The 27,780-nt window shown below is 41.5% G+C and overlaps 1 long non-coding RNA gene across 1 annotated transcript in view; it reads right to left on the reverse strand.

Moving 5' to 3' along the window:
- The window catches only part of LOC149868927 (uncharacterized), a 291,022-nt gene that overhangs the window by 248,425 nt on the left and 14,817 nt on the right, over positions 1-27,780 (reverse strand). The window lies entirely within an intron of this gene.

Below are 27,780 nucleotides of genomic sequence, written 5' to 3' on the forward strand. Positions count from 1 at the left end.
AACAAGTTAGCTTGATTACAATGACCCAATAACTGACATCTTACAGTGCCCCGAGTAGCAGTTTCCAGTTTGTTCTGTTCTTTGATTTACATACATGATCAGAAGGGAGGTATCTCTTCTTTTAATTCCTGTTACTATTATGCAACATTGTTACTTGTTTTTCAAAAACAGTTACCAACAGAGCATAGCATGGCCAGTGCTGTAACAATGCAGCTGGGTGCATGGGGCAGCAGGATGGATAGCACTAGCCACTTCCAGCTGCTACCATGTTTGTGTAGCTGTGGCAGCAGCTGATATTTTTCTTCCTGCCCTCCACCCCAAGTTGGCCCCCAAGACAGCTGCCCCAGTCTCTCCCTGCCCTACTTATGCTACTGCTCATGGCTCCTATCTATATAGTTATGTTCTTGTTTTCAAGTGTTTCCTCAAGTGTGTGGTATCTACCGCTGAGAAGAACTAACTGGAGAGGTGAGGTGAACAAAAGATGCATAAATTGAGATGGAGGGAATTTAATAGCTGAGATGGAGGGGATTTTAATAGCACACAAGGGTGTTACTGATTTGACTTTCATCAAAGAGAGCATGTTTTTCAAAAGTTTGAGAAATGTTGCATTAAACCAGGTGGGATTGTCAGGCAAACCCTGGGGAAATTATGCTGATTATTCAGCAGTAGAAGAAGGATGGGTGGTCCAGCACCAGTAGCAAGCAGCAGTGGGGGAGTGTGTGAAGGGCATTCTGAGAAATGCTCTTCCATTGGGCAGTGGGAGTTCACTGATGTCTGACATGTTACCCCATTTTTTTGCCACTGAAAATAGGAGGGTTTATTGCCCACTCAACATGGGTGTCTGTGGCAAAAAGAGCTGACATCTCCCCACAGCAGCAGCAGCAGCAGCAGCAATCTTCAGCTACTGTTCTTGTATGCTGCCAGAGCACTGCAACGAAGTTAGAGGGGGTGATGGGGCTGGATTGCCCTAGTAACAGTATTGACCAGTTACATGTGGTTTTAAGGGAGTTGCACCCTTTTGTGTTCATCTGTCACAAGCAATTTTGCCAGCAAGTTTACAATGGAAAAGGTCTCACAAATTGGCCTGTTTCAAGCAAAGAATAATGAAGAATTTCAGAGGAGACTTTAGAGGACGCACACATGCCTGCTTGCACCAGAAGTGAACCTAGGACGTTTCTATTTTCATTAAAGAAAGGAAAAGAAATACACTGGAAGACCACGTGTGCAGTTGAAACAGCCCCAACTGTGAATACGTCCTACAATAAGCTGTCCACAGACAATCTCTAGAGTGAAGCTGGATGCCACTCATTTACATTAAGAGTTGTCTTGATCCATTACTGGCATATATTAGCATGAGATTTCCTCCTCCCCCATACACTAGACCTCAGACACTAGAAATCACTAGACCTTCACCTGTCTGACGAGGATTAGCTGTACGCTCAGTAGACTAACTACATCTCTTTGGCACATCACCACTGAAGTTTTACAAGTAAAATTTTGGCTTGTAGGCTTTGCTGGACCCTTAGGACTAGGTTTTTAAAATTATTTAGGTGCCTAAAGATGCAGATAGGTACTTCCTGAGATCTGTGTGTAGACTCTTCGGGCAATTTTATTTTACCTTACAAGCCCACATGGCACATGCCCAGCTCTGCAAGCACCCTTTTTAGCACCTGCAGTTTGCAATCCTATTCTACATACAGTTTGAATGCACAAACATTCACATGAACACTGAACATGCTGTGCTCTGGCTGTGCAAGATAAGTAGCTCAATACATGCTTAAGTTGGTGAATATAAGTCCTGAAATTGTAGCCAGGAAAAATACCATGACATGGGGAAGGAGGACAAGAATGCTCTAATGTTTAAGCCCAATATCTTAGTGGTAAGGTCACTTATTCAAGAAGAAGGAGACCCAGGTCTAAAGAGGCAACAAGATAATGCCTGACCTGTGGCTTGGTTGTTACAGCACTCTGCTGAGAAGGAAATACAGATTCACCTTCCCTCACCTCTGGGTGAGGGAGGCCTAGAACCTAAATCTCCTGCTTCCTGGCTGAGCCCCCTAATCATTCAGCTCTGGAAGCCAAAACAGGATAGGGCCATTGGCTGCATCACTAGTCCCCGAACACCTTATTAGTGGACAGAATATGAAACTTGAGTCACCTGCCCAGTGTCATAAAATCATAGAAATTAGGGTTGGAAGTGACCTCAGAAAGCCATCTAGTCCAATCCACTACTCAAAGCAGGATCATTCCCAACTATACCATCCTAGCCAAGACTTTGTCTAGCCAGGTCTTAAAAACCTCCAAGGATGGAGATCCTACAGCCTCTCTGAGTAACTTGTTCTAATGTTTTACCACCCTCCTTATGCGAGTTTTTCCTTACATCAAACCTAAACTTCCCTTACTGAAACTTGAGACAGTTGCTCCTTGAAAGTAACATGTTGACTGACTTTGGTTGAAAGTGCAAATACACACCTGATTATGAAATAAAGCCCCCAAGAACAAGGCCTTAGTATTACATCCAGCAAGCCAATGACAAAGAACTTAGGGATGATATTCTATTATTTTCTAATACCTGCATGATCAGCCTTTGGTCATCCACATGGTCATCTAAGTTCTCAAAATGCCACTTAAATAGTTTGGCATTCTGTACTGGGTGCATATGTAGCCATTCACATGAGGAGGACTACACACACAGGAACAGAGTAAGAACCTGTGTGTAAGCGGCATTTTGGAAAACCTGGATGACACTGTTAGTGACCAAATCTGGATGATCTAGCCATCCAGAAAAGAGCAGAATACCACTCCTGAGTTCTGTTCTTTTTTGTTTGGCTTGCTGTGTGACAGTAGGCAAGTGACATTAGGCAAGTGTCTTCCTTCCTTTCTGTGCTTATTTCACCATCTATGAAATAAGAATAATGATGCTTATACTCAAGATCATGCATTTTGATATCCACTGATTAAAAGTGCCATGTATAAGCTAGGTTTTATTTAAAAATTTGCCCAAGCTTAATCCAACTCACACTGAAGTCACTGGAAAGACCCCTATTGACTGCAAGGAACTTAGAATCAGAATCAGGTCTTTAAATGGTGAAACAACAGACATTTTACAATACCTAAAACAGGTAGATACATCCAGGTATATGTAACTTGACCACCTGGATCTCAATTTCCCTGTCTCTAAAATAAGGATAATAAAAGTTATTTACCCACCTCTATAGAAAGGACAATAATACTTAAAGCAATTGTTGTGAAGATTAATTAGCTAATATTTGAACAAGGCTTTGAAAATTTAAAGCACCACATAACCACTAAGTATTATTACTGAGTTAAGTCAACTGTCACTAATGGCAGAAAGGCTGGTCTTTACTGCTTGTTGACACAAGCCCAATTACAAATAATGAGTTCCATAAAAATCTAGAATACATTGTCTATAGAGAAATTAATGCACATTAAAAAAAGAATAAAATTGTGTACTACCATTCAATATTGGATCTTGTTATTGGAGTCTCTGAAGCTTAATCAATGCCTCCCAAAACAATTTCCCTTTCTACTTTCATCCCCTTGCAAAGCAAATATGCCACTCCTGGGTCATCAAGTTCAGCCCTCTGCTACATAAATCCCATTCACAAACTTACCATGCTCCATCCTACAACTACTTAGTATCTTTTGTCCCTTCCATTTCTATTATAGGGCTCATTGACGGAGATATTAAAGCAGGGGTCGTCAATCAGGGGTTAAGAAGGCCCTAGGGGATACATGTGGGTGGGCAGGGATGGAACACCGTCACACACTATCCCGCGCAGGCGCCACCCCACCCCACCCTACCCCGCTCTGCATCCAGCCGTGTGCCACCATACCCCTCCCCCCTTGCCAGGGGTACACTCATCCAAAAAGGTTGAAAACCCTTGAGTTCAAGGCCTGTGAATACTTGTGATACAGACCACACCTCCACTCCGCTGTTGGCCCAGCAGGACAGAAAATCTGGCCACATCACTGCCTTGTGTGCATTTGACTAAGAAACTGGTTGGTCTTAACCATAATAGCCCACTAGGCTCAGGAGGACATCTGACCATTTCCTCTTAGAAGGGGATTTCAGAAACATACTTCCTTAAGGCTGGAAACTAGGCCTGTGCCAAATGGCTAGTATTCACTTTGGATTCAGATTGGGCTGATTCAGGGGACAGTGATTCAATTCAGTGATTCCAGTCACTGTCCCCATTCAATTCGGCCAAATCCGATTTAGAGATTTGGCAGGAGCCAAATCTCTGAATCAGCCAGGCCGGGCCCATCCCCCGCCCCTCTCCCAGCCCTATAATGGCTGCCCCACCTGCCCCAGCTCCTGGTACCTGGGGGAAAAAAGCCTCAGCTCAGTGGGTGCTGCCGGGCAGGGGGTAATCTCTGCTGCCCCCCACTGCCCCACACTACATGGGAGGCTCTGTATGAGCCCCCGATTCCCACCCCTCTGCTTCCCCACGGGTGCCCCATTGGGCCAGCTTTGGCCCTTTAAGAAAGAAAAAAAACCTGAAGAAACCCCAGGACTCACTGCTCCTGCCAGTGGGGTGATCCCCGCTGCCCCGTGCCGTGTGGGGGCTCTGCTTGAGCCTCCGAAGCTTCAAAGCTGCACCAGGAGCCGTGAGTCCCAGGGCTTTTCTCAGCTTCATTTTTCTTAAAGGGCCAGAGTCCTGGCAGGCAGGGCACCCATTGGGGGGCTGGGGGAACAGGGGGAGATCAGAGGGCTCATGCGGACCCCCCATGCAGTGTGGGACAGTGGGGATTGTCCCCCTGCCCAGCAGCACCCAATGAGCACCAGGGCTTTTTTTAAAGTACCAGGAGCTGTGGGGGACAGGGGCAGCAGGTGGGGGTCAGCAGGGCTGGCAGGAGACTGCCTGAATCTTCAAAGCTCTCTGGATCTTTGCCGAAGAATCGGAGAGCTTTGAATCGATTTGGAACTTTTAAATGGTCCCCTGATTCAATTTGAATTCAGAGATTCGGCCACCAAATCGAGCCGAATCTCCTCCGAATCAAATCGCCACCCAAAGCTACACATAGTCCTACTGGAAACCTTCCTCTAATTTCCATATTAAGTTTATTCAAGGCCAGTTTATATCTATTTGTTCTTGTGCAAACATTGTTCTTTAGCTTTAATAGCCCTTCTTCTTCTCTTCCCCTCCCCACCTCCTCCACAATAGATAGCTAAGCTACCAGAATTTAGCTTTCCCCTACCATGGAGCATGATCATGCCCTATTTAGGCAATTACTGCAGAGCAGTAAATCTCTGCCCCAACCCCGACTCCAGTGTACTTTATTAGAACTATTTAACCACCCCATATTTTAAGCCACAGGTTTTCAACTATTTTGAGTCAGGGTACCCCTGGCAGCCAGACACAGAGCAGTGTACTCCCAGAAGCCAGACACAGAGCAAGGAGGGGAGGGGCTGGCGCATGGCCAGATGTGGAACGGTGGCAGCCACCACATGCGAGCTTCCCCTGCATCCGGCCAGGCATGCAGCCCCTACATAGCAGTGCGGGAAACACGCGTGGCAGCGCTGCATCCCTATCCACCCACGCATACCTCCTAGGGCCTTCTCAAGTACCCCCAGGGGTACGCATATCCCCAGTTGACAACCCAGGCTTTAAACCATCCACTTTCTTTCTCTTCCAGCTGATGAGCTCCCAGCATATAGCAGAAATCTCTCTGCTCTCTATGTGTATGTCATTGCAATTTGGACAATTACATTTTATTCCAGTCCAACTATTGCAGTTATCAAGGTCATTCAGTCCTTTCTGTATGATTCTCCTCTCTACTGACAAGGACTCCCAGTTTTATGACATCAGCCCACATACAAGTTTTTCTGCCAAGGTCATTAATGAAAACATTAAGTGAGGTCAGTGTCAAAACCAGTCCTTAAGGATCCCTACTCACTTGTTTTCTCCCACTCCAGGCCAATATTTCCCCTTCCAGTGTAACCTCTTGTGACCTTCCATTAACCAGTTCACTACTCACCTAACAATTCTTGTACATACCTCCTGCTTAATCATTTTCCCAGATGGTACTATACCAAATGTTTTACTAAAATCCTTCAGCTTTTACTACCATCCTGGAATATGAAAATCTATCATATTTCCATTGTCTAGGCAACCAGTTGTCTTAAGGAGCTGTATCAAGACACTGTGGCACAATCTGCCTTCAGTAAACCCATTTACTCATCTACTCCTTGCACCAACCACTACATTAGAATACTTCATCCATCTCATGCTGCCTGATTCTATAAAGTATTCAGTGGACCCATATTTCTACCTCCCTCTAATTCTATGGCTACACATCTATGACAGCAAGTTAAGCCACGTCTACGGACTTTTGGTAGGAATATTTAGCTAATATATTAAACAATCGAGAAAAATTATATTGTGGCTGGTCTTTGTGCCTGGTACAGTATAACTCAAAATGGCATATTGAAAGAAGGTGGGGAAAGGGCTTGGCCAGGACTTCACCACTGGTTCACACTGAAGGACCAACATGCAGCTGAACCATGTGAAGGGTATAGCAACAGCCAGACTCCTTAGCTCAGAAAGGAATCCAAAGGCATCTTCATGCTTTACCCACTACTGAATTGTTTTCAGGTGTCAAAAGGCATGTACCTTGTTTAGACCATGGCTTATTAATCTACAGACATGTGTTTTTCTTTTCTTTTATGATAAGTAATGTTATTACTTATTACATAAAAATAACCTTGCCACAAATAATCAACCAAGGGTACCAACCCTGGAATCCTGCTGGCTGTACTGCTATTGCAACACTGCCTTAAATGAGAGAAGAAAGTTTTATTTCAGCTACATTATACCAAAAAAAGACATCCCTGAGTTTGTTCAATGTATAAACACAGGTATCCAGCTATATCCTCATGCTAAATGGTATTCCAAGTTCAACTTGAAAACAAAAAAAAACCTAGAGACATAAAGGTCTCTGAAATCAAGTAAACACCACATAACCCTGTGACATTCTCAGTAACTGTAGGGGGATTTTTGTTCCTTTTCAATCGTCTAAACAATCACCAGTACCTACTAGTTCTGTTTTGACAGAACTGGTTTAACAGTCTCAAAAAATACACCTTTTTATTATCAAAAGTGTGTCATCAGCATACCACAAATATTGCAATAAATACTTCTACACCACAAAGAAATATGATCCTTTGGGCATTGAATCAACACATTTGCTAAGTAGGCACGTAAAGTCAAATTATCAGAACCAAAATATAAATTTATACCTAAAGTAGAAAAAGCCAGCCATGTGTTCTTAAAACTCAGTTCTCCCAGGGAGGAGCACTCTGAGGCCAAAATCTGATCCATTTACAAACCAAGACACCCAAGAGATATCCTGCAGAAACATGGAGCCAATTGGTGGCCAAGTCAGCAAATGTCCTTTGGGCTGCTCACCAGCTCAGGTAAAAAAAAAAAAAAAGATGTGGTGATGATCAGGATGCTTATAACCTTCCCAGCCAAGCCAGCAACCCTACTGGGCTCTTCTCCATCCTCTGCTCTTCTTGCAGATTTGATTCCAAAAGGATTTCATCTCTTCTAGAACACCCTGTTCTCTGCTTTGGTTTCTAGTCAGCCAGTTCCCTACATCCAAATTCAGATAAACCACTTCTACTTGGTGTTGAGGAAATTAAAAGAAAAATGGTTTACTAGGAGGAAGTTTCTAAGAAGGTAAAAAGTCCCCCTCCTTCAGAGAGAAAAAAATCCCATGTGTGTGTGTGTGGGGGGAGGGATTCATAAGGCAATGAAGTGAAGGCAGTGATTGATACACACACACACACACACACACGAGCGAAGAAAAAAAAAAAGGAGCTAAAGAGGAAATAAATAAATAAATATATCAGATCTCACTGCCTTCACTGCACTTGTTCCCTAGTCCAGGAAGAAATATGGATAGCTAATCAGCCCCAGTTACCCTTTCATTGTAAATGAAGTTAGTTGTGATTGAGTAAAAAATAGTGACAAGAAATCTTGACTTTGAAGGTAGAAATGATGGTTATCTTCTGGCTGAGGGACAACCTGGGGAAGAATAGAACCCTCAAAGAGAGAAAGAAGTGATCTGTGTGCATGTGCATGCGCAAGAGTGTTTGGATATGTATCTTTTACTGGGTTGAGGTGGGACAATGAGAGAACATTATAGTGCATGCATTATGATCCTTAAGGACAGTCTCTGAAAATATACATGAAATAAGATGCATATACTCGTATATCAAAATTGGCTTAGTTTTGCATTTTTCCTCAATTCCCAGAGACCCTGTGTGAAGAAAGTCCCTAAGGTTAAGCCTAAGATCTTTATTAAAAAAGATTATTGGATAAAAGTGTGTATTTGCTACGTTTTTAAAAAGGAAGAATTTCTTACGCCAGGTACTGCTGTTTCAGAGGCTGTGGTCAGTGCTTGTGCCAAATACAGCAAGATTTCATCCAAGACATAAAGTCCATAATAAATAGTAATTAGTGTTCATTATTATTTATAACACTATTATAATTAATTTGGGTATTATTAATTCTTATTTTTGTGTCTTACACGAACAAAGCCTAAATTTGTATGATGCTTAACAGTACAGGGTCAGGCTGTGTCTATGTTCTAAAAGAGTCTTCAGGCTAGCTTACAATCTTGCCTCATCCTGTAAATATTCAAACTCAGGAGGCAGTCCCCCAAAGCTTACCTGATTGCCTTCATCATACTCATTCTATGAGGAATTCTGAGATTCGAAGAACTGTTTTCATCTCAAAGCTGAATCAAAACTGAGCATTTCCCATATAACAAGAATAATAAAAATTAAAAAGAATCAATCTGGAGCTAACAAAATATTTGTTTGCAATATGCCCAAACACAACATGGTATATGCACACACCATAATAAATATAATATTTTTAAGACAGAAAAAAGCTGAAATACACACAGAATCATTGGTCTCCAATGACTGGGAAAAGATTTCTAATTTCACAAGACATACAATTAGAAGGAAAAAAAATCTTTCTCCTCTAAATTTTTCAATCTAGAAGCCTGATCCTGCATTAAGAACAGCAGAGGTGGATGCCAGCACTCAAGAGCTAGATGCAGTCAATGGGGCTCTGTGTAGACACAGAGATTGGTCTCTATATTATTTAATACAGCATCTGGCTCAAAGGCCAGATCCTATTCCACTGACTAGGCACATACTGGACTTGCACACTAAACCGTGATCCTATTTCACCCTGCTCAGGTCCCTGAAAAAGAACAGCATACCTACTTCTATAAATATGCCACCATGTTAGCACTAAGATCAAGCCACAAAAAGCAGCAAAGAAGAGGAGGGTCCACCCATCTCGCTTTAGCATTTTGCTTCCACAGTAATCAAGGCAGGGACAGAGGACCACCTTCTTTTACCTTTTTGTTAGGTTTCTTTGGAATTCAATGTTGTTTGTTGGGGGAAAGAGAAGTAGCTAGGTGTGTTCTTTTGGGAAAGGGAATGACACCCATCCATATTCCCTCCATAGGACAGAAAAGTCTGAACTTGGATGAGATGTTGGAGGAAGTTGTTGAGGTGGAAGGGGAAGGGCAAATGAGAATCTTCCCTAGGGTTGAGGTAGGATGTGGGAGTATGTCAGTGGGGAGTGGGGAGGGAGGAGTGGTATGAAGTTGTGCTTAGAATTGGTGGGAAGGTTTGCTTGTGAGGGGATTTAGGCAAAGAGAGAGAGAGAGAGAGAGGTTGGGTTGGGGAAGATGGATTTCTCAGCTCTTGGGCTGTTTATGCAATCTTCTCCGTGGGCTATTTTTTTTTTTAATTGTAAGCTGCTCTGAGCCTTTGAGATAAAGCTGGCTATTATTCTATATATATGGGCTTAGTCTGCCTGTCTGTCTGTCATGCTCTTGAGGGGCGTGGATTCAGCCAGTGCTGCATTAAGAATTCCTATCAAGAATGATGGGCAGGGCATGGCTCCAGTGAAGCAGGCCAGGCAGACGTGGAGCAGGGGGAAGGAGGGAGTGGTGTGGAGCCGGATGTGGAGCAGAGGGGGAGGACAGGATGGCGCAGGGCCGGACACAGAGCAAGAGGGGGATGGTGCCTGGACACAGAGTGGCAGGAGCTTGCAGTGGTGGATGGCAGTGGCAGTAGCTGCCATGTGCAAGCTTTCCCCCCAACCCCCCGACTCCTGGGAGGCAGCAACAGTGCAGGGTGGTGAGTGGCAGCACTCCATCCCCCCCCACTCCCTATCATTCTTAGCAGGCAATTCACTAGTTATTACAGCCAGTCCTCGACTTAAGACATTTTGACTTACGGTGATTCACACTTGTGGTGCTCCACCATTTAAACCCATGTTATTACTTATGGTGTTGGATTCTTGCACTTACAGGATTACAGGGAAATTTACAATGATAAAAAGAGGGCAGCAAAACAAACATCCCTGGATCCATTTCTCAAAAAGCCATCAAGTAGCCCTAAGTCTCCCCAAAAACTCCCCAAAGAAGCCCTTCTGAATCACATAACCCTGATGATGGTGTTCCTTCACCTTCTGATTAAATAAAATTGTATGTGATTAGTTACTGTATGGCCCTGTTTAATCGATTTACATACAGTACACTTTAGAAAGCTTTGTACTGTACAGTGCATATCATTTATAGTCGATTAAATAGTTGATTTAAATATGGTGTTTATGGTCATTTCTATAAAAAAATTGGGGATTAGACCCTTGGTTAGGAACATAACCCCATATTTACCATTGTTTCTATGGGAAAATCAGATTCAACTTGCATCGTTTTGACTTACAGTACATTTTCCAGGAACGTAACCCGCCATAAGTGTGAAGACTGTCTGTATTATAGTCTCTTAATAATACTCTCTTAACAGCAACTAATATAATACAATAATAATTGTTTTTCAGTCCATTTGGGCCTAAGAAGTGGCTTTAAGTTTTGGTTTTCTACACACCTTCTCTATCTGATCACTCAGAAATGTTTGCATGTTAGAACTTTGCAAAACTTGATGGGATTACTTCACAAGAACTCAGTCTGGGTTGGTTCATATCACTGCCCTCAAGTTACAATTTTAATTGTAGGTACAAACCCAAAATCTTAATATGAAACTTAGTGGTTTGGGCTGAATTGTATCTGATTCTAACTAACTGTACACACTAGCAACTATCACATAATTTGATGCAAACCATGGCTTAGCTCATGTCTCTCTTATTAATAGTAATTACTTAAAGTAATGCCTAAATTAAACCAAGTTTGTGAGCTTTAACAAACCATAACAAACATAAGGCAAGTTCCCATTTGTAATGAAATCTGATGAAGTCTACTTTGTTTCTAATTTATTATAAGACTTCCACATTTGTTTTCTTGCTGGACACAATATCAAGTGACAGAGACTTGTTTTCTTAGTGATGTAGCCTCAGTTCAGTAATTTACATAAGCATGTGTGTAAGTCAGAGGAACTACTTACATGCTTAAGTTACACAGGTTAAATACCTGAGCCAATCTCTGTTTAACTGAGGAAATAATTTAATATTTATTTAAAGATGAAACTACTGAGTCAGAGTAGCATATCTAAATTATGAAAGAGATATGATGCACATAAAATTTGTCCCCATTTCACATTGCCTATTGCAATGTTGTAATCGCATATTACTTAGAGAAATACTACACACTAGACCACGAGATTGCAACATCCGGTTCTTGGAATTACAAAATGTTGTGTCATTGTACACACCTTTAAAAAATAAAAGGTATGTCACAGATAAAACTAAACAAACAATAAGAAAAACTCCCTACAAAGTCACCCAAATTTGAAATTCAACCTCAATTTCAAAATATTTGCAAGATGTTATGTCTATAAAGAGCTCAGCACAAATGCTCTATTACCTGTGCAAAGAGATAAGATTTACTAGTGAAACTACAGGCAAATAGTTAATGTTAAATGATCAAATATATATTTAGAACAAATCTAGGATATTATGTTTGCATTTTATAACATATATGGGATTAACATATTCTGTAGCTCACCAATCAGAAAAAAGAAACAACAGTCTTATGTAATGAGTTGACACCCGTGAAACTGTTCATGTCAAATATCATCAACAAATTGTTTGGGAATGATCTGTTGTCACAAGTTATTTGCCAAAGAAGTTTGTGAATAATTTTGAAGTATTAGTCAATTTAAGGCGGCTGTGAATGTTCACAAACAATTTGCAAAAAGGAAATAAAATAAACTCAAGAAATTATTCATTGTGAATAATTCACCCAGCTGTAGCCAGACAAGCTTTCTAGATGTGGTATGCCATAAACCTGGTCACCCTGGTCTCAAGGCATGCTGTATATAAAATACCATTATCTGCATTTATGTTTAAGCCCAATAATTATCATTCCATCATAATTATACAGTCAAATACTTCAGTGGCATAAACAGATACACCTCTTTTGAAACCAGAGCTACCACCACACATAGCATTAGTTACTTTGACTTAAAAGGCTCAGAAGTAGTTACTGTGTTTACCTGAATCCAAGACTACTTCAAATTTAAAACAACCCCCCATAATTAGATTCTATACACAAAAAATTATAAGTTTGTTATAATTATCTATTATAGCATCTAATTATTGGAAGGTCACCTTAATTTGCTTCCCCCCAAAGCAATGAAGGGGACAAGGGGCAAGACCCCCACCCCATGTCTCCCTTGGCAGCCCCACTATCCCTTGCCCCCTGTACACTGGGGAGGGGCAAGTGGTGGGAGCAGGCTGTGCAGTCTCCTCCTACCCCTCTGCCTCACTGCATGGTCTCGGCCATACTTTCCCTCCTGTACCACATAAACCACACCAGATGGTGGCAGGCTCAACTCCCAGTTTGGCTCTGAGCCCAATCCCTGAGCCCAAATTGGAGAAATAGGGACATGATATGCCTGACTCTCAGCCACTGTAAAAATCAGGATAGCTTCTTTCACTTCAGTGATGCTACATCTGTTTATCCAGTCCCCTACTTCCCATATTTGCCAACCTACACCCAAAAACTTCATAAATAAAACAAACCAAAGAAGAAAGGCCAGTGCAGAATGCCTAAAGTAGGTCTATTGGCAACACTAGAATGCTCAGTATTAGCAATGCTGGAATCTTCCAGTTAACACATTTGAAATGCCTTAAGTAACAGTAAGTGCAACCTCATTATTATTGATTAGGCAAGTCAAGCAGAAGTATATACCTTTTCCTAGAGCAGGCACTGATGTTTTTCTATTTCATGGAAAGATCTTGCAAAACTCTGGCATTAGTATTTTCTTCCATGAGTCATACCATGAAGAATGGAGAAACACTCTTGAAGGAGAGTCAAACAAGGAAAGAAAAAAGGAAAATGACAAGCAATTCTTGAGGTGGAATGCAAACCTGTTTAACACAAATACTGAGAACCAAACCTTCTCATTTCACTCAAAATTTCCATTTAGCCACTACATCAAATGTCACACATATTTCAATTTTTAGATAAGCAATATAAAAAGTGGCTTGGTTATACATAATAAAGTAAGATCAACTATACATATAAAGTCCAAATGTTCCAGAACATCTAATACTTTGGTTGCTCCAACATTCGGAGGAAGGGGGGACGAGGGGAGGGGAGGAGCAAGTTCTTGCCTTGTTTTGTTTCTTAGGCATCTAACCAGAAATCCCTACTCTCTAATTTTGTTTGTTTGTTAAAAAGACATTAAATATTTGCAACCTCCAATAGCTTCAGCCAAAATTGTGATTTTTCAGCCTCTTAAAAAAAAAATTAAAAAAATCAGGATTTGTATATTGAAAAAAAAGTTAGAGGTAGGAGATTTTTGGTGGAACTTTAATATTAAAGTGGAAGTGTCAAGCACAGATTTCCAATCTCTCATTTTATTTCCTTCCTGTACATAGAATTATACCCCTTTCTTTCACTTAATTCAGATCACTCTTGTTCTTTTTCTTTTTCAGTATTACACCTTTCAAAAAAAAACAAAAAAAAACAACTTTCTGACTTTTGTTTCAATAGTCTAGCTCAGCAGTTTACTCAGTGCAGAATGAAATGACTCTCTCCTTTTTCCAAGAGATTTTCAATTGACACCTGACACTCAGTTGATACTGTTTCTGGATGTGAAAGTACAATACATTAAAGAAACGACTTCCTGCAAGAGGCCTCAGGTCAACTTCAGCAAAAAGTTGACCAACACTTCATAAAAAAGCATTGATAAAACTAATTATTACCTTAATATTTCTTATTAAGCAAGAAATATAGAAAGAGGCTATAGAAATATAATCTTAGTCATGGTCTAAAGTAAGCATGAATATTTGAATACAGATGAGACAAGACGTGATGAGAGTTTCAAATATAGTGTCAAAATTCTTTCTTCAAGACTCATAGCACTTTGACCCTGACCTTTGAAATGCATGGCAGATAATTTCATGCACAAAAGTAATTTTAATTAATTCAGTAAGAATACTCATATGCCTAAAGAGAAGCTCACAGAAACATTCATGCAACATGGATCACAGAATAACAGTCAACTTCTACCCAGCAATAAAATACAAATCCAAGTTATAAACACTCTGATCTACAAAGTCATAGTAACCTTAATGTAAAATACATGTTTTCTGCTGCTCAGAAATCTGAAAAAATTTGTATATCTTATGGGTCAACCCATAAACCTTCTATGCATTAAACATTTCCCTTGTGAAACAGATCTCAAATCATTAATGCACTGAGATCCTTCTCAGCCTGAAATCAGGATCTGTAAAAAATAATTAATCAAATGCATTATTTATTGGGAATTCTCTCTCCATTTAATCAGGTGATTTGATGCTTTGTCTGCCAACACTACATAATACAGCACAGTGTCTCTGCATGCTTATTTTACATACCCAACACAACCTAACTAAAGGCTGAACTAGTCATAGTTGGAAACCTGATAAAAGAAGAGCCAAATCCAAGCCTTCCTTTAATTTTAGAGTTTTGAATTAAGGCCATAATAATAAAAACCCTATCCATAACATTGGGTGCTACATCTGGAGTTGCTTTACATGACTAAATTGGAGTTTCACAGATTTCACAGACATCAGGGCTGGAAGGGACCTCAGAAGATCGAGTCCAGCCCCCCCGCCCGAAGGGCAGGAAGTCAGATGGGGATCATAGGATCCCAGCAAGATAAGCATCCAATTTACTCTGGAAGGTGTTCAACGTAGGTGCTTGAACCACCTCCGATGGCAGGCTATTCCAGACCTTGGGGGCGCGGACAATAAAGAAATTCTTCCTCATGTCCAGCCTGAAACGGTGTCGCAGTAGTTTATGACCGTTCAACCTCATCATCCTTTGGGGCGCCCTGGTGAACAAACATTCCCCCAGATACTGGTGATCATCCCTGATAAACTTATAGGTGGCCATCAGATCACCCTTGAGCCTGCGCTTTTCCAAGCTAGAGAGCCCCATGGCTCTCAGCCTGTCATCGTATGGTCTGTGTCTTTTATTATTGTTGTTTTTTTTTCAAATGCAATACAAAAAAAATAAAGAAATCAGATAAATCATATATTTATGTGTGTGTGTGTCATATGTATATATATATAAGCTATATGTCAACCCAAACTGTCACAAACAACAGACAATAAGAGAAAAATGGAAGGAAGAGGGTGAGATAAAAAAATAGAAAGAGAAGAGTGCAACGAGCAACAATTTAGCTACCAAAATATTCTAAGAGAGTCTTTAAAATTGCACTAACCTTTACAAATCAGTTAGGCCTGCTAAACATGTCTCTCTCTACAGATGCCACCTACACCATCTCATTGTATCAAATTTGGACCTTTGGAAATGTCCTACTTTTCCAATGCAGCAACATAATCCTGTGTGTTACTAATATGTAAAACTGTGACTTGGGAAGGATTCAGTCTGAATTCCTTGAGGACATACCCAGCAACACACATATTTGCCAACAGTATCAGTGCTGTGCTAACTCTAGTTAGAATTTCTTTCCAAAAATAATTGATAATAGGGAATAACCAAAACATGATAAAGCATTGCCTGTGACTCATCACATCTCCAACATGTATTTACTGGAAGTATATTTAATTTTTTAGGTTTAGAGGGAGTCAAGTGCAGATAAAGAACAATCTTTTGTTGTACAAGATGAAGTCTACGATTAGGTTTTGATGTTCAAATACTTCAAATTACCAATTTCCACTGGGATTCTGGCATGGGTGACTAGTGCCTCCTGAGTTTGTGGGGACACTTGCAGAAGCCGGTGGTGAGGACAGAGCTGGTGAATACCCACAGATGCCACTGGTGGTGTTGGAAGCATGGATGGAGCTGGCAAGCACCCACAGATGCCGCCAGTGGCATTGGCAGCAAGGATGGCCCTGCCAGGGGCTGCACATGCCTCCCTCCCTTCCAATGCCCCTCTACCAGTCACCTATGGATTCTGGCATCTGGATACCTAGGTCTCCATTCCATTTCAGCCTTAAATAGCCGGTATCAGGTCTGTTATGTGACATTATATAGTCATAGAGTGATGGTATAGGATGGGGAACTGAAGAAGATTTCAAGGAAAAAATATAAATTTGGAGTATTTACTATACAAAAGGCCCCTTGTCCATACTGATTTTCTAATGCTTTATGCAACCATCTACAATATATTGTCATTCAAATGTTTTTAGAAGATTAAATTCATCACATAACTTGGAAAAGACTTAATACAATTTCCTACTAGAAGCTGTTCTACACACACAATACCCTTATCCATCCACTTTTCCACATCATTTTTGGGAAACCCATACTTCAAAGAGGGATTGCCCCAAATACAGGGACAATCCCTCTTTAAAGTATGGGTTATAAATTACAGAGTAATTGCATTAGTGATGTAATAAATTAGAGAGAGTTAGTAAAACAGTGATAAGTAGAGCTTTTGATGGTTGATAATGAAAGACGAAACTTGACTGCTTGTTCAGTTTCCACCCACATGAGAGTTTCAGTTACATCAGTTATCCAGTACATACCCTGATTTACTAAAAAGGCACTGTGAAACTGATGGAGGTTTGGAGGATGAAAGCCATGCATTTCAATTGGTAGATGCATCTTTTTTGATCCAAGACAAGCCCTTCTATCCTTTCCCACAGAAACCTGTTGAGAATTTGGTCAATTTTAACAAAATAGGATTGGGGGGTTACAATGGGTAGGTTAAATGATAAGTAGTGAAGTAAGACATTCATTTTTAAAATATTAACCTGAGCCCACAAGGATACTGCTAAACTACTCTATTTGTTCAGATCCTGTAATATTAAAACAAGAATCATAGGAAAGTCTTGGCAGACAATAATATTAATATTTTTGGATACTTTAATATCCAAATAAGTTGTATTTTCTGATTGGTATTGAAACTGTCATTTGTTAAACATTTCCTTTATGGTATAATTATTTATTTCAATTAATTTTATAGCCAGACAGACTGCCAAAACTGTTGATTAATAAGAGGGCAAGAACTGATCTCACAGGCTGTGACAGAAATATTAGTGCATCATCTGCATACTACAGGATCTTGTGTTCACTATTGTCAGGGAAAACCGAACTGAATGGATCGGGCCCCAAGGTCACGGTGGGCCGGGGTGGCAATCAGATACGGACAGGTGGGATTAACGGCGTAGAGTCGGGAGATAGGGACTCGGAGCGGATTGAAAGAACAGATGGATTTATTTTGACTTACGCTTTTAGCGTAGGCAGAGAAGTCTTCAGTTACAGTTAGGAACGAACAACAGTAAACAACGAAGGGGTCTGTTGGCCCACGAGGTTCAGTCTGAAGACCTAGTTCCAGGGCTGGTCAACAGCTCATTAAATGGATAATACAAACAACAAAACGAAAACTGTAACACGTGAACGATGAACTGCGTGACGCCAGTCCAAGGTAATGGACAATCGGGTGGTCGAAGGAAAAAGCCGAGGTCGGAAGCCAGGAGATGATGCAGCGGAGACGTCGGTTCAGAGGGATGAGCAGAATCGTTGTCAGAGAAGAAAGCTGAGGTCGATGATCCGGAACTGGGTTATAACAGAGTCCAAAGGGTGATCCAGAATCGTAGCCGTTAGTCAATACGAAGGTAAGTCAAAAGCCAGGCAAGTGTAGTCAGACCGTACGTAACGATTAATACGAAAAACAACCAGCAACGGAGGCGAGAGAGGAGATCTATAGGCCCAAGAGCCTAACTGAGAGACAGTCCATGCAGCAGCAGCCTCGGTCTCCAGTCCTCACGATCTCCCCCCCGAGGGAGGGGCTCACTTTTATATGAATTTAGTGGCCAATCAAAACGCTCTCCGCAGAGAAATTTCTAGTCAGATTACCTCATGTCAGGTTCTGACTGAGCATGCTCTCAGTCAGAAGCTGACACAATCTGAGCATGCCTGTGGGGAAAGTAGGTCAACAATGATTGACAGCTCCGCAGGTCACCCAGGGGGCAAGGGCTGGGTGAGCCTTGGAACTTTCCACTCACAGAGTCAAATCGCGCATGTCAGTCCAGCTCTTCTGTGTTGGCAGCATATACTCAAAATTTTGCTGACAACTATCTCCTACCTTAACACTTTTTAGATCCCCTTTATTCCTTATAGCTGTAGCCAGTGGTTCCATGCTAACTGGGGGGTGGGCAGAAAATGGGCAACCCTATTAAGTCACCCTTTGTAAGAAAAATGGATCAGACAACATATTATTGATCATAATTATTGAGATGGGATGCATATATAACAACCATATCCACCTAATGAATTCTTTACCAAATCCCATTTTGATAATGGTAACAAAGAACCACTACCCCTGTTACTAGGGAAGTGGGAGTAGACAAGGAACCCGAGGTTAGGAAGGGCAGCAACTGGTAGCTGTGCAAGTCACGGAGCCAAGGACTAAGAAGGCCAGGCAGTTAATGATGCAAATAGTTGTACCTCACTCCTGGGTGCAGGAGATCATCATAACACTAGAGCAAGGCTGGGCTTGAGTACATAAACCCAGTCTCTGATCATATAAGAGGCAATCTAGCCTTGACTTCAGGAGGACTGGGATCTCCCAGGGGAGAGCTAGCTGCAGCAAGAGGCCAAGCCAGTGACAGAGAAGTATTTGAGGGCTGGAGAGATGGAAGAGAGCCAGCCTGAGAAGCAGAGCTTGAGCCCCAGGGGGTGTTATATTTAAGTTAGGACCAGTTAAGTCACTGTTTTGTGTTGGAATTTTTCTGCCAGAGGACCAGACTGTAGCTACAAGAAAGGAGGCTATGAGTGGGGATGCTCCACTATAGATGACAGAAGCTAGAGAACATGGAGGCTGGTGGGGTGAAACTAAGACCTCCGGAGGGGCTGCTGCCAAGCAAGGCCTGCTGCTCAGGAACTGAGGTCTTAGACGGTGGGCATCAGGCCTGACAGTGTGGCTGGAGAAAAATGGGGCAAAGACTGACATCTGAAGTCCCGACAGGTGCTCAGAAGCCTGAGGAAGCACTCACTTAAAGGGGAAGTGCTCAAGGGGAAGAGCACAGGGCCCAGGTGGGGCAAATCTAGCCATGAAGGCAGAGCTGACCATCAAGGGAACCAGAGAAGCTACCCTCAGCACCAAGGCCCACCTCCCAACAAACCACAATAAAGTTATGGCAAGCAAAACTGGAAGGGAGGCAGGGCCGGGACAGAGCCCACATGCCATTTGGACCACAGAGGGGCACCAGGGCAGACCCTCAAGGCCTGCTACAGCAAGACACAAAAAGGCACTTCCACAAAACACAATCAAAGGGCTTCTTTGCATCAAGTGCTAAAAGAGCCATAGGAACTTCAGCATTGTGTACTACTGCTACTTTATCAATCCTTGACATACATTATCTGAACCACTCCTTTTTTGACAAATCCTACTTTATTTTTGTGAATTAACTTAGGGAGGACTTGTTTCAATTTGCATGAAAGTTTTGGCTAGGATTTTGATGTCTACATTCATTAAGACATTGGTCTATAGTTAGAACAATTCATATAATCTGGGCCTGGTTTAAGAATTACATAAATAGATTCATGTAAGGTGGCACGTAGCATACCTAGGCAGGCAAGATTCTTTGGGTAAATCCAATATTTATTATTAGACCAACTAAAATAGTTGGAAAAATTATTTTGTCCTTAGATCAACATGGCTACAACCTCTACCCAGGTAGCATACCTTGCTTTTTACTATTATTATTTACATCAAAAAACTGAGGTAACAATATATTTTTAAACTCTATGAGAAATTCATCACTGCATGAAGATTTATCATCATTCATATCCTTTAAGGCTAAAGTTCCTGCATCTAATGATGAAGGAGTCTCTAAAAAATTCCTTCTCCATCTCTGAAATTTGTTGTAGGGGCATAAAGTCCAGGAATATATCTGTTTCCTTGCTAATACCATTCTGATTCTCTCTGTGCAAACTGGAATAGAATAGACTGAACTATTGGTTGATTTGTCTGTGTTATATGCATATTCCCCAGGGAGTGTTATATACCTGGTGTATTTTTATGGTTGGATCTGGTCTTTAGCCTTCCTCCATGCTCCCCCAATTCCCAGCAATCTTGGTGCAATCTATAAGGTATACTCCATCTTCTGAGACAGTAATTTATTCAATTCATACCACAGATTGGTAAGAATGCATAGTTTATCAGGCAAAGGATTTGTGACATAATCCTCATCCAAGGACTTAATTTTTCTTATTAAAGTATCTACCTCTATATTCCATTTTTCCTTTTTTGTAAGCAAATCATATTATTATACCTTCATAAGAAGACTTTAGCAGCTTCCCATAATACTGAAGCAAAGGAAGCAGTAGGTTGACTGAACTCCAAATTTATAATCATTCAATAGGAAGGTGTTGAGACACCAGTAATTATTTACAGATGGTCTATCTGTGAGGCTGCTGAGGTTCTACCTCAGCATGGTCCAAGACAGCTAAAGGATCAATTGAGGTACTGACCACAGAGTCAATTATGCTTTGAGAAATTTAAAAAGTAGTCAATTCTAGAATATACTGAATGAGGTACTGGTGGGGAGGGGAATTATAATCTCTTATTGATGGATTCACTATTTGCCAAATATCTACTTAACTTTTAATAACTTTCATGGAAAGAGCCACACAAGATCCATTCAGGACAGGATCCAAACATTCATTCCAGTTCTGCTTCCTTCCCCCACTTCACTCCTTCCCCACCCCCCAAAGGTATTTCCCAAATTCAGAGTGCTCTACAAAAATAAAATAAAAAATAAAAATTATAAAATAAAATAAATATATTGGATTGTCTGCATTGGGACCACAGACACAGCCTAAAGTAAAAATGAAATCCATAATTGTAACATTTGCAAAAACAAATTACCCTCTGTATCATCAGCTATGTTAATGAAATAGGGGCACAATTTTTATGCACTAAAATAGAAACTCCATGTGACTGTTACACACACTAGAGATTATTAACCCCACCCAACTATGCTCTAATTTTTTAGATTCCTTTACTGACAGATGGAGTTTCTTGGGGAATAACATTATCTTTTCTTAAAAGACAGACAGCTGGTGTTATTTTCCTCTTTTTAGTAGGGCTATTGAGGCCCTTTACATTCCAAGATACACACTTAATAGGACTGGCCTTTTACAGTGACTGTCTTCTATGTTCAACTTCATACACAACTGGCAATGTGCCAGGTTCCTTAAATCAAATGTACCAATTTACCTGTATACTAGCATAATTTGCAATATTGACATCCATATATTTAGAGATCACATACAGTCCAAAGCACTCATTTGAGGGGAAAGAGGAAAACAGGAAAAAAAGAAAAACATAATAAGCATAAAGTACAAGAATTACTAACAGTAAATTTAGTATATGACATACTATGCCCACCAGGAATGCTTGAGCAGTTGTAACTGAAAGCTCCCTACCACTCTGCAACATAACGACAAAGATTAACAAAATTATGTAAGACATTCATTAATAAGCAGGTAATCTAAAACTCTTACTTTTTCTTTTGTTTTGGGGATTTTTTTGGTTTCTTTGTACAACTCAGAATTTCTCATGAATTCACTCTCTCCAGATGCATAACTTTGCCCTTTCCATATGGTATCAATAGAATAAAGGTTTCTGCTTCCTAAGGTCAGAGAAACTGTAGATTTTCCCTCAGTGAATCAGATTCTGAACTACAGGATACTTTGTGGAGCATCTCAGCTGCTTGCATCTGGCCTGTAGTTCTGCTGGCTTTTCAGCCACCTCATGGGGAAGATCAGGAAATACCATTATAGGAACACCAGGCTTACCCCCATGTCAGCTTTCCTAGTTCTCTGGCAGCTTTGAGCACTCTCTCTTTGGTGGAAAACTTGGCTATGAATGGTTTCCTCCCAGATCAGGCTTCCTTCAGTGAAACCACTATCTCCAAATCAGTGTCCAAGGGGAGTTTTAAAATGCTGACAAGTAGTTTTGTTACAAAACTCAGTGGGATTACCTTTTACAGACCCCCTCAGGCACTCCAGCAATGCAGATGTTGTATCTCCTAGATCTGCTTTCCCTCAGAGCCTGCAGCTGTGAGAACCCATCTGCCTGACCATTTCCAATAGAAAAACCCTGCCTCAAACAGAAACTGTCCCTGAACCCACTTCACCAGAGCATCCAACAAAGCCTGGACATTTATAACAAATTCTTGAGTCTTGCTCACTGTAATTTTTAATGCTCACTCTCTCTCTAGCAATGTTGTGCATCAGAGAAATCAGGTCCTCTGTCTGCCCCTTAGACCTTACCTCAGAAGCTTCTATCATAGAGGCCAAGGGGATCCTTGAGCTTTGTGGGTTTTTTTATGGTCACTAACAATGTAGGGGAGCAAGTTTTCCAAGCCATACAAGAAGGATCTATAGTAACCCCAAGTATAATTTTTGGGACAGTTTGATGAATTTTAAAAACTAAAAGTGGCTGAAAGTGTCACAAAACAACAGAAGACTGTTAGACTTGCATTATCTTTAGCACTCTCTGGCTCCCTTAAATTGGAGTTTCTGCCCAAGGCATGCCTTGAATTGTAATGCACATAAATGTCAGAGGAGGAGAAGAGAAGGTAGTACTTCTCTTCCAGGTTTTGCCCACAAAATTGTCTGCCCAAGTGACTGAGCATAGATTGTGCAGACATTCAAAACACCCCTTGGTCAAGGCCTGAATACGCCTAAAGACTCTGCTAAGCTCCTTAGGCTACATTCCTTTCTAATTGGGAAAAATCATTACATTGGGTTATCTTCCAAGCCTGCTTGTGGCAACAAAAGGGGCTATGTATCACTCATAACAGACTGTGCAGATCTATAACCTTGCTTCACTTCTGTTAAATGGGTGTGGAATAAGTTATGAACACTGGACATTTGAGTTAACTTGCTAAAGTGAATGGGGAATTCACGCCTCAAACCTATTTTTTCCTCTGCTTTGGTAACACTGTCCACATTTCTTAGGGTTTCTTTATAAACAAAACTGCTACAGACTTTCAATTTAAAAAAAAAAAAAAAAGAGGCTGAGATCTATCCAATAAGTGCTTGGGCAAGCTCTGGCCTTCTTGTCGATAGAGGCTGGCCTATAAAAACTTACCAGATAGGCTTGTTGGGGTGCTCACACCCTAACACAGTAGTTTGAGATGCCAATATCTCAGTGTGCTGCACATCACCCCAGTCTGAGCCCTGAATCTGAAAGAAAACAACACTGAGTCCTAGTGTCCAGCCTCAACTTTGGAGTTTCTTGACTTTTGACTCAAGTGGCAGGGGCGGGGGAAGTGTTCTCCAACAACCATCAATCATTAAAGACAGTAAAAGCTGACTGACACCTACCAACATTATTATCTGATACCCAACAAAATTATTATCTGTGAAGAGAAGGACTCCCCTCCCTAAGGCATTCTGGGGAAACAAGGATCTGGACAGAACCTCCCTTCCCTTGCTCTGGCCAAATGGCTTTGGGGAAAAAACTACAAAGAGGAGTCAGCTAGAGAGACTCCAACTGTAGAAGCAACCAGCACAAGAGCCTTTTGACTTTCAGGACTTGTCTACCTGCAGCAGTGACTGGTCTTGGGTAGAATAAAGCTGAGCATATCCTTCCCATGCCTCACCCATCCAAGTCCCCTGGCAAGCTCCAAAGCAGCTAGTTCATAAGGCAGACTGCTCTGGGCTTGAGACTGAGGGCTCAAGAGCAGACACTAAGAGATAGTCCAAAGAAGTCTCCCCAGCAAGCTTCCAGCTTTGGAAAAAGTCAGCAGACCTGAATGAGTTTGTTTAGCCTCATGTTCCCCAGGATACAGTGCAGCTACAGCATAGACAAGCCCTCAGAGGACTTTCTCCAGTTCCAACTGGACTCTGTGCTGATAGGGCTGAAGCAAATGATCATGCTCTTGACCTCTCTGATAGTCTATTCACATCAACTACACTGTACACCTCCTCTCACCCTTTTTTCTCTAGTTCTTCACCTCATCCCTTCATTGTCTGGCCCTCTCCCCCACCAGCTTACCTAACCCCCTCTAACTACATGCATCATGCAAAATAAATCCAAACACATATGGGACTAGAAAGACATTGTACCCTGTTATTTACCCTTCTTGCACAGTATCCACCTTCCCAATTAATCTCATCTATTTAGGTTGCAAGCTCTTTGGAACAGGGACTATTCACTGCATCAGTGCACTGCCTGGCACAGTGAAACCCCATTTCTGATTGGTCCTTAGGTGCCACCATAATAAATGTTAATAAATAAAGATAATGGTTAAACTGTAGCCTTGTACAGCCTGTGCACTAGGCAGTAGGCAGCTAAAGGCTAATGAGGGTCTATTAGTACAGAAAGACAAGTAGCATACATATTTCCAAACCAGTGTCTACATATACATACCTCTAAGCCTATGTAAAGCAATACAAAAATCTGGAGGAAGTATAGGCATAACCTATCCTCTGACCTAGGGGGTAGGCAAACCCTCAGCACAGGTGCCAGACTGTGGTACATGAAAGCATTTTGCTTGGCATGCATACCTTGGGGTGGATGGCAGGGAAGGGACCAGGCTGTGCTGCCACAAGGATCTGGCGCCTCGCAGCTCCCCCAACATCTGTCCCTGGTGCACCAGCATCTTACAAGTCAAGGTTGTGGGTGTTTTTGGCACTCTGCCAAAAAAAAACTGCTGACCCCTGCTCTGGCCAGTTTTCTGTTGCATCTCATTGCCTATACAAATTTGGGTGTTTTAAAATCCTTTTTACATAGTCTGAAGTTTTATGCCTGCATACAGAGTTTAAACTACTCCAAGTCCTTTGATCTGCTGAAACTGCAAAAAACAAGGTGATAAGGAGAGCAGGTAAGTCAGACAAGGATGTACAAAGTAAAGGATAGAGGGAGTTCAAGTCATATTAAAAAGAGGAAGGACAGTGCAGTGGTGAAGGCATTTAGCTAAGACATGAAGGTTCAAGAACCGGTCCCTCCATGGACTTCCTATGCAATCTCAGGCAAGTCCCATAGGGTAGGATTACTTAGCACAAGGCAATCCTGAGGTGGAACATGGCATACTACCTCCTGAACCAGGAGCATGGTACTGCAGCACTTTACATGGACTAATATACCCTGCTTTTCAGAAAAATGTACTAGCTTATGAGCAGCACTGCTTTCACACAGCTCTATTGCTTCTATTTTTTAAATTAGTCTGTGGTGTCTCAGCATAGTGCTACCCATCTATTGGACATCTAAGTGGACTCAGGTGCATAAATGTAAGTCTATTCCAGCCTCTTCGAGTCACTTAAAATTCATTAATGCGTCTACTTTTGTAACATACTGTCATCTGACTTTTAAGAATAAGGCACAAGCAGACAGTGTAGCAGGTTCAGGGTTATGCCTTAGCTCACAAAACCTTTAAACATGATATCGTCCTTTATTCCCAGGGCACGCCTGTCCCACAGGCATCCTCCTACATCAGTCAGTCTTTAAACACAAACATGAACACAGTCCATAAAGAGTTAACTCACAGGTCTGAGTTCTGTTCAGACCCTGAGAAGGTGCCTCCAGCTTACTGCTGCTCCTTCCTCACTGCAGTGTTTCCTTTCAGGCTGGCTGTGACTCAGCTCTCTGTTATGCTGCTGTTCCAGGTCTCACAGCCCCTGGGTCTCTCCCTAGACCCTGAGAGTCCCTGGTCTGCTTTTGTAACCACTGGCTAGGCCACTCTCTCTCAACTTCTGTCTGTCTGACTTCCTGGCAGCTCCTCTCTCCCTTTTAACTTCCTGTGGATGCTAATTATCTCCCTCAGCTGGCTCAGTCCTCCTGAGCAGCCTGTACTTAGCATTACCATCTACAGCTGGGCTGTAGCCTCTGGCTCCAATGGCCTGCTACAGGCAGCAAGGACAAGGAGGAGGACCTACCCACCTTTTTCAGAAACTCCGTCAGGATAGAATAGAATCACATTTAGGCATGCAAGTCCATTTATGAGCCTGATATGTGCTACAGAATCTGGCCCTCCCTATTTCTATGTGAAATGAAGAGAATAGTATGTGAATATCTTAAAATGGTATTTGAGGATTAAAATGTGTGAAGGGCTCATTTACCTGTAAGTAAGGTGACCGTACATTCTGGTTTGACTGGGACAGTCCCAGATTTCATAGCTGGATCCTGGATGTTTAGTCAGAAGTCCCAGGTCAGAGACTGGTGGGCAGGCATAGCAGCAAAGTGTATCAGGCAGGCGGGTGGCCAGGCTGGGACTGGACTACAGAATCCAGAACTGTCTCAGCCAAACCAACACGTATCAATAACAGCCATAAGCCTCTTGAACAAATGCAATCAAAACGTCTATCCATCTTGAACCTGAATAATTTTGAAAGAACTAAGCCATTTTTTCTGACAGATTTGGACATATGTTGAAAATACAGGTTTCAGTGGAAAAAAATCATATCAAATACAGATTTAAAAATGTCAGGATTTGGAACCAAACCTACTTCCACTGACATGATTAGGAATTTTTTCATGCATTTCAACAGGAGCAAGATTAGGCCCAAGTTACCAGAGCACAAAAACACAGGTTACTTTAATGAAGAATGACGTATCTGTTGGAACAGGTAACATGCATCCTCTCCACAGACATTAAAAGTTGGCAAAAAATGGGAAATCTGCTTAGTAGATAAAGTTTAAAGTTAGAGCTGGTAGGAAACATTGCAATTTTCCAAGAAGCTTCAATCAAAAATCTCTGCTTGAAATCTTTTGGTCAAAAATTTCAGGTTTCCCAGGAAAAGTTTCAGAGTGATGCCAAAAAAGAACTGCTTGGTTCAGATTAATATTTAAAAAGAAAAAGAGAATAATTCCATCTCAGCTCTAAATGTCATCTGCATTAACTGTTGGGGCACCGTTGACGTAGCAATAACATTCCTCCATTCTTCCCAGTCTTTTGCAATCCTTGTACAATCACACAGTTTTAAGCCCATCCAGTCTCTGTTGGTAGTCCAGCTTGTCCTAGGTCTCCCTCTTCTTCTTCGTCTGTCCACAGCACCCTGCAGGATGATGTTGGAAAGGGTGCCAGGCCTTCTTGTTACATGTCCAAACCACAACATCTTTCTTATGATTTCAAGTAAGTGTTCATATTTGCTGACTTCTTGTCTGATTTGATCTTTCACAGATTAATTTGTTCCATGTGCAGCATGGGTATGCCTAGAAATCTTCCTAGAACCACATTTCAGAGGTCTCAGTTTGCTCTTCCAGTACCCTAGTGATTGTCCAGGTCCCACAGCCATGAAGAGTTGTTGAAGTTACAACATCATATAGTAGGTGGAGTTTTGTTTTCA

This window comes from Crocodylus siamensis, chromosome 3 (assembly GCF_052110815.1).
Source record: "Crocodylus siamensis isolate JL-2025a chromosome 3, ASM5211081v1, whole genome shotgun sequence".
NCBI classification, from domain to species: domain Eukaryota; kingdom Metazoa; phylum Chordata; order Crocodylia; family Crocodylidae; genus Crocodylus; species Crocodylus siamensis.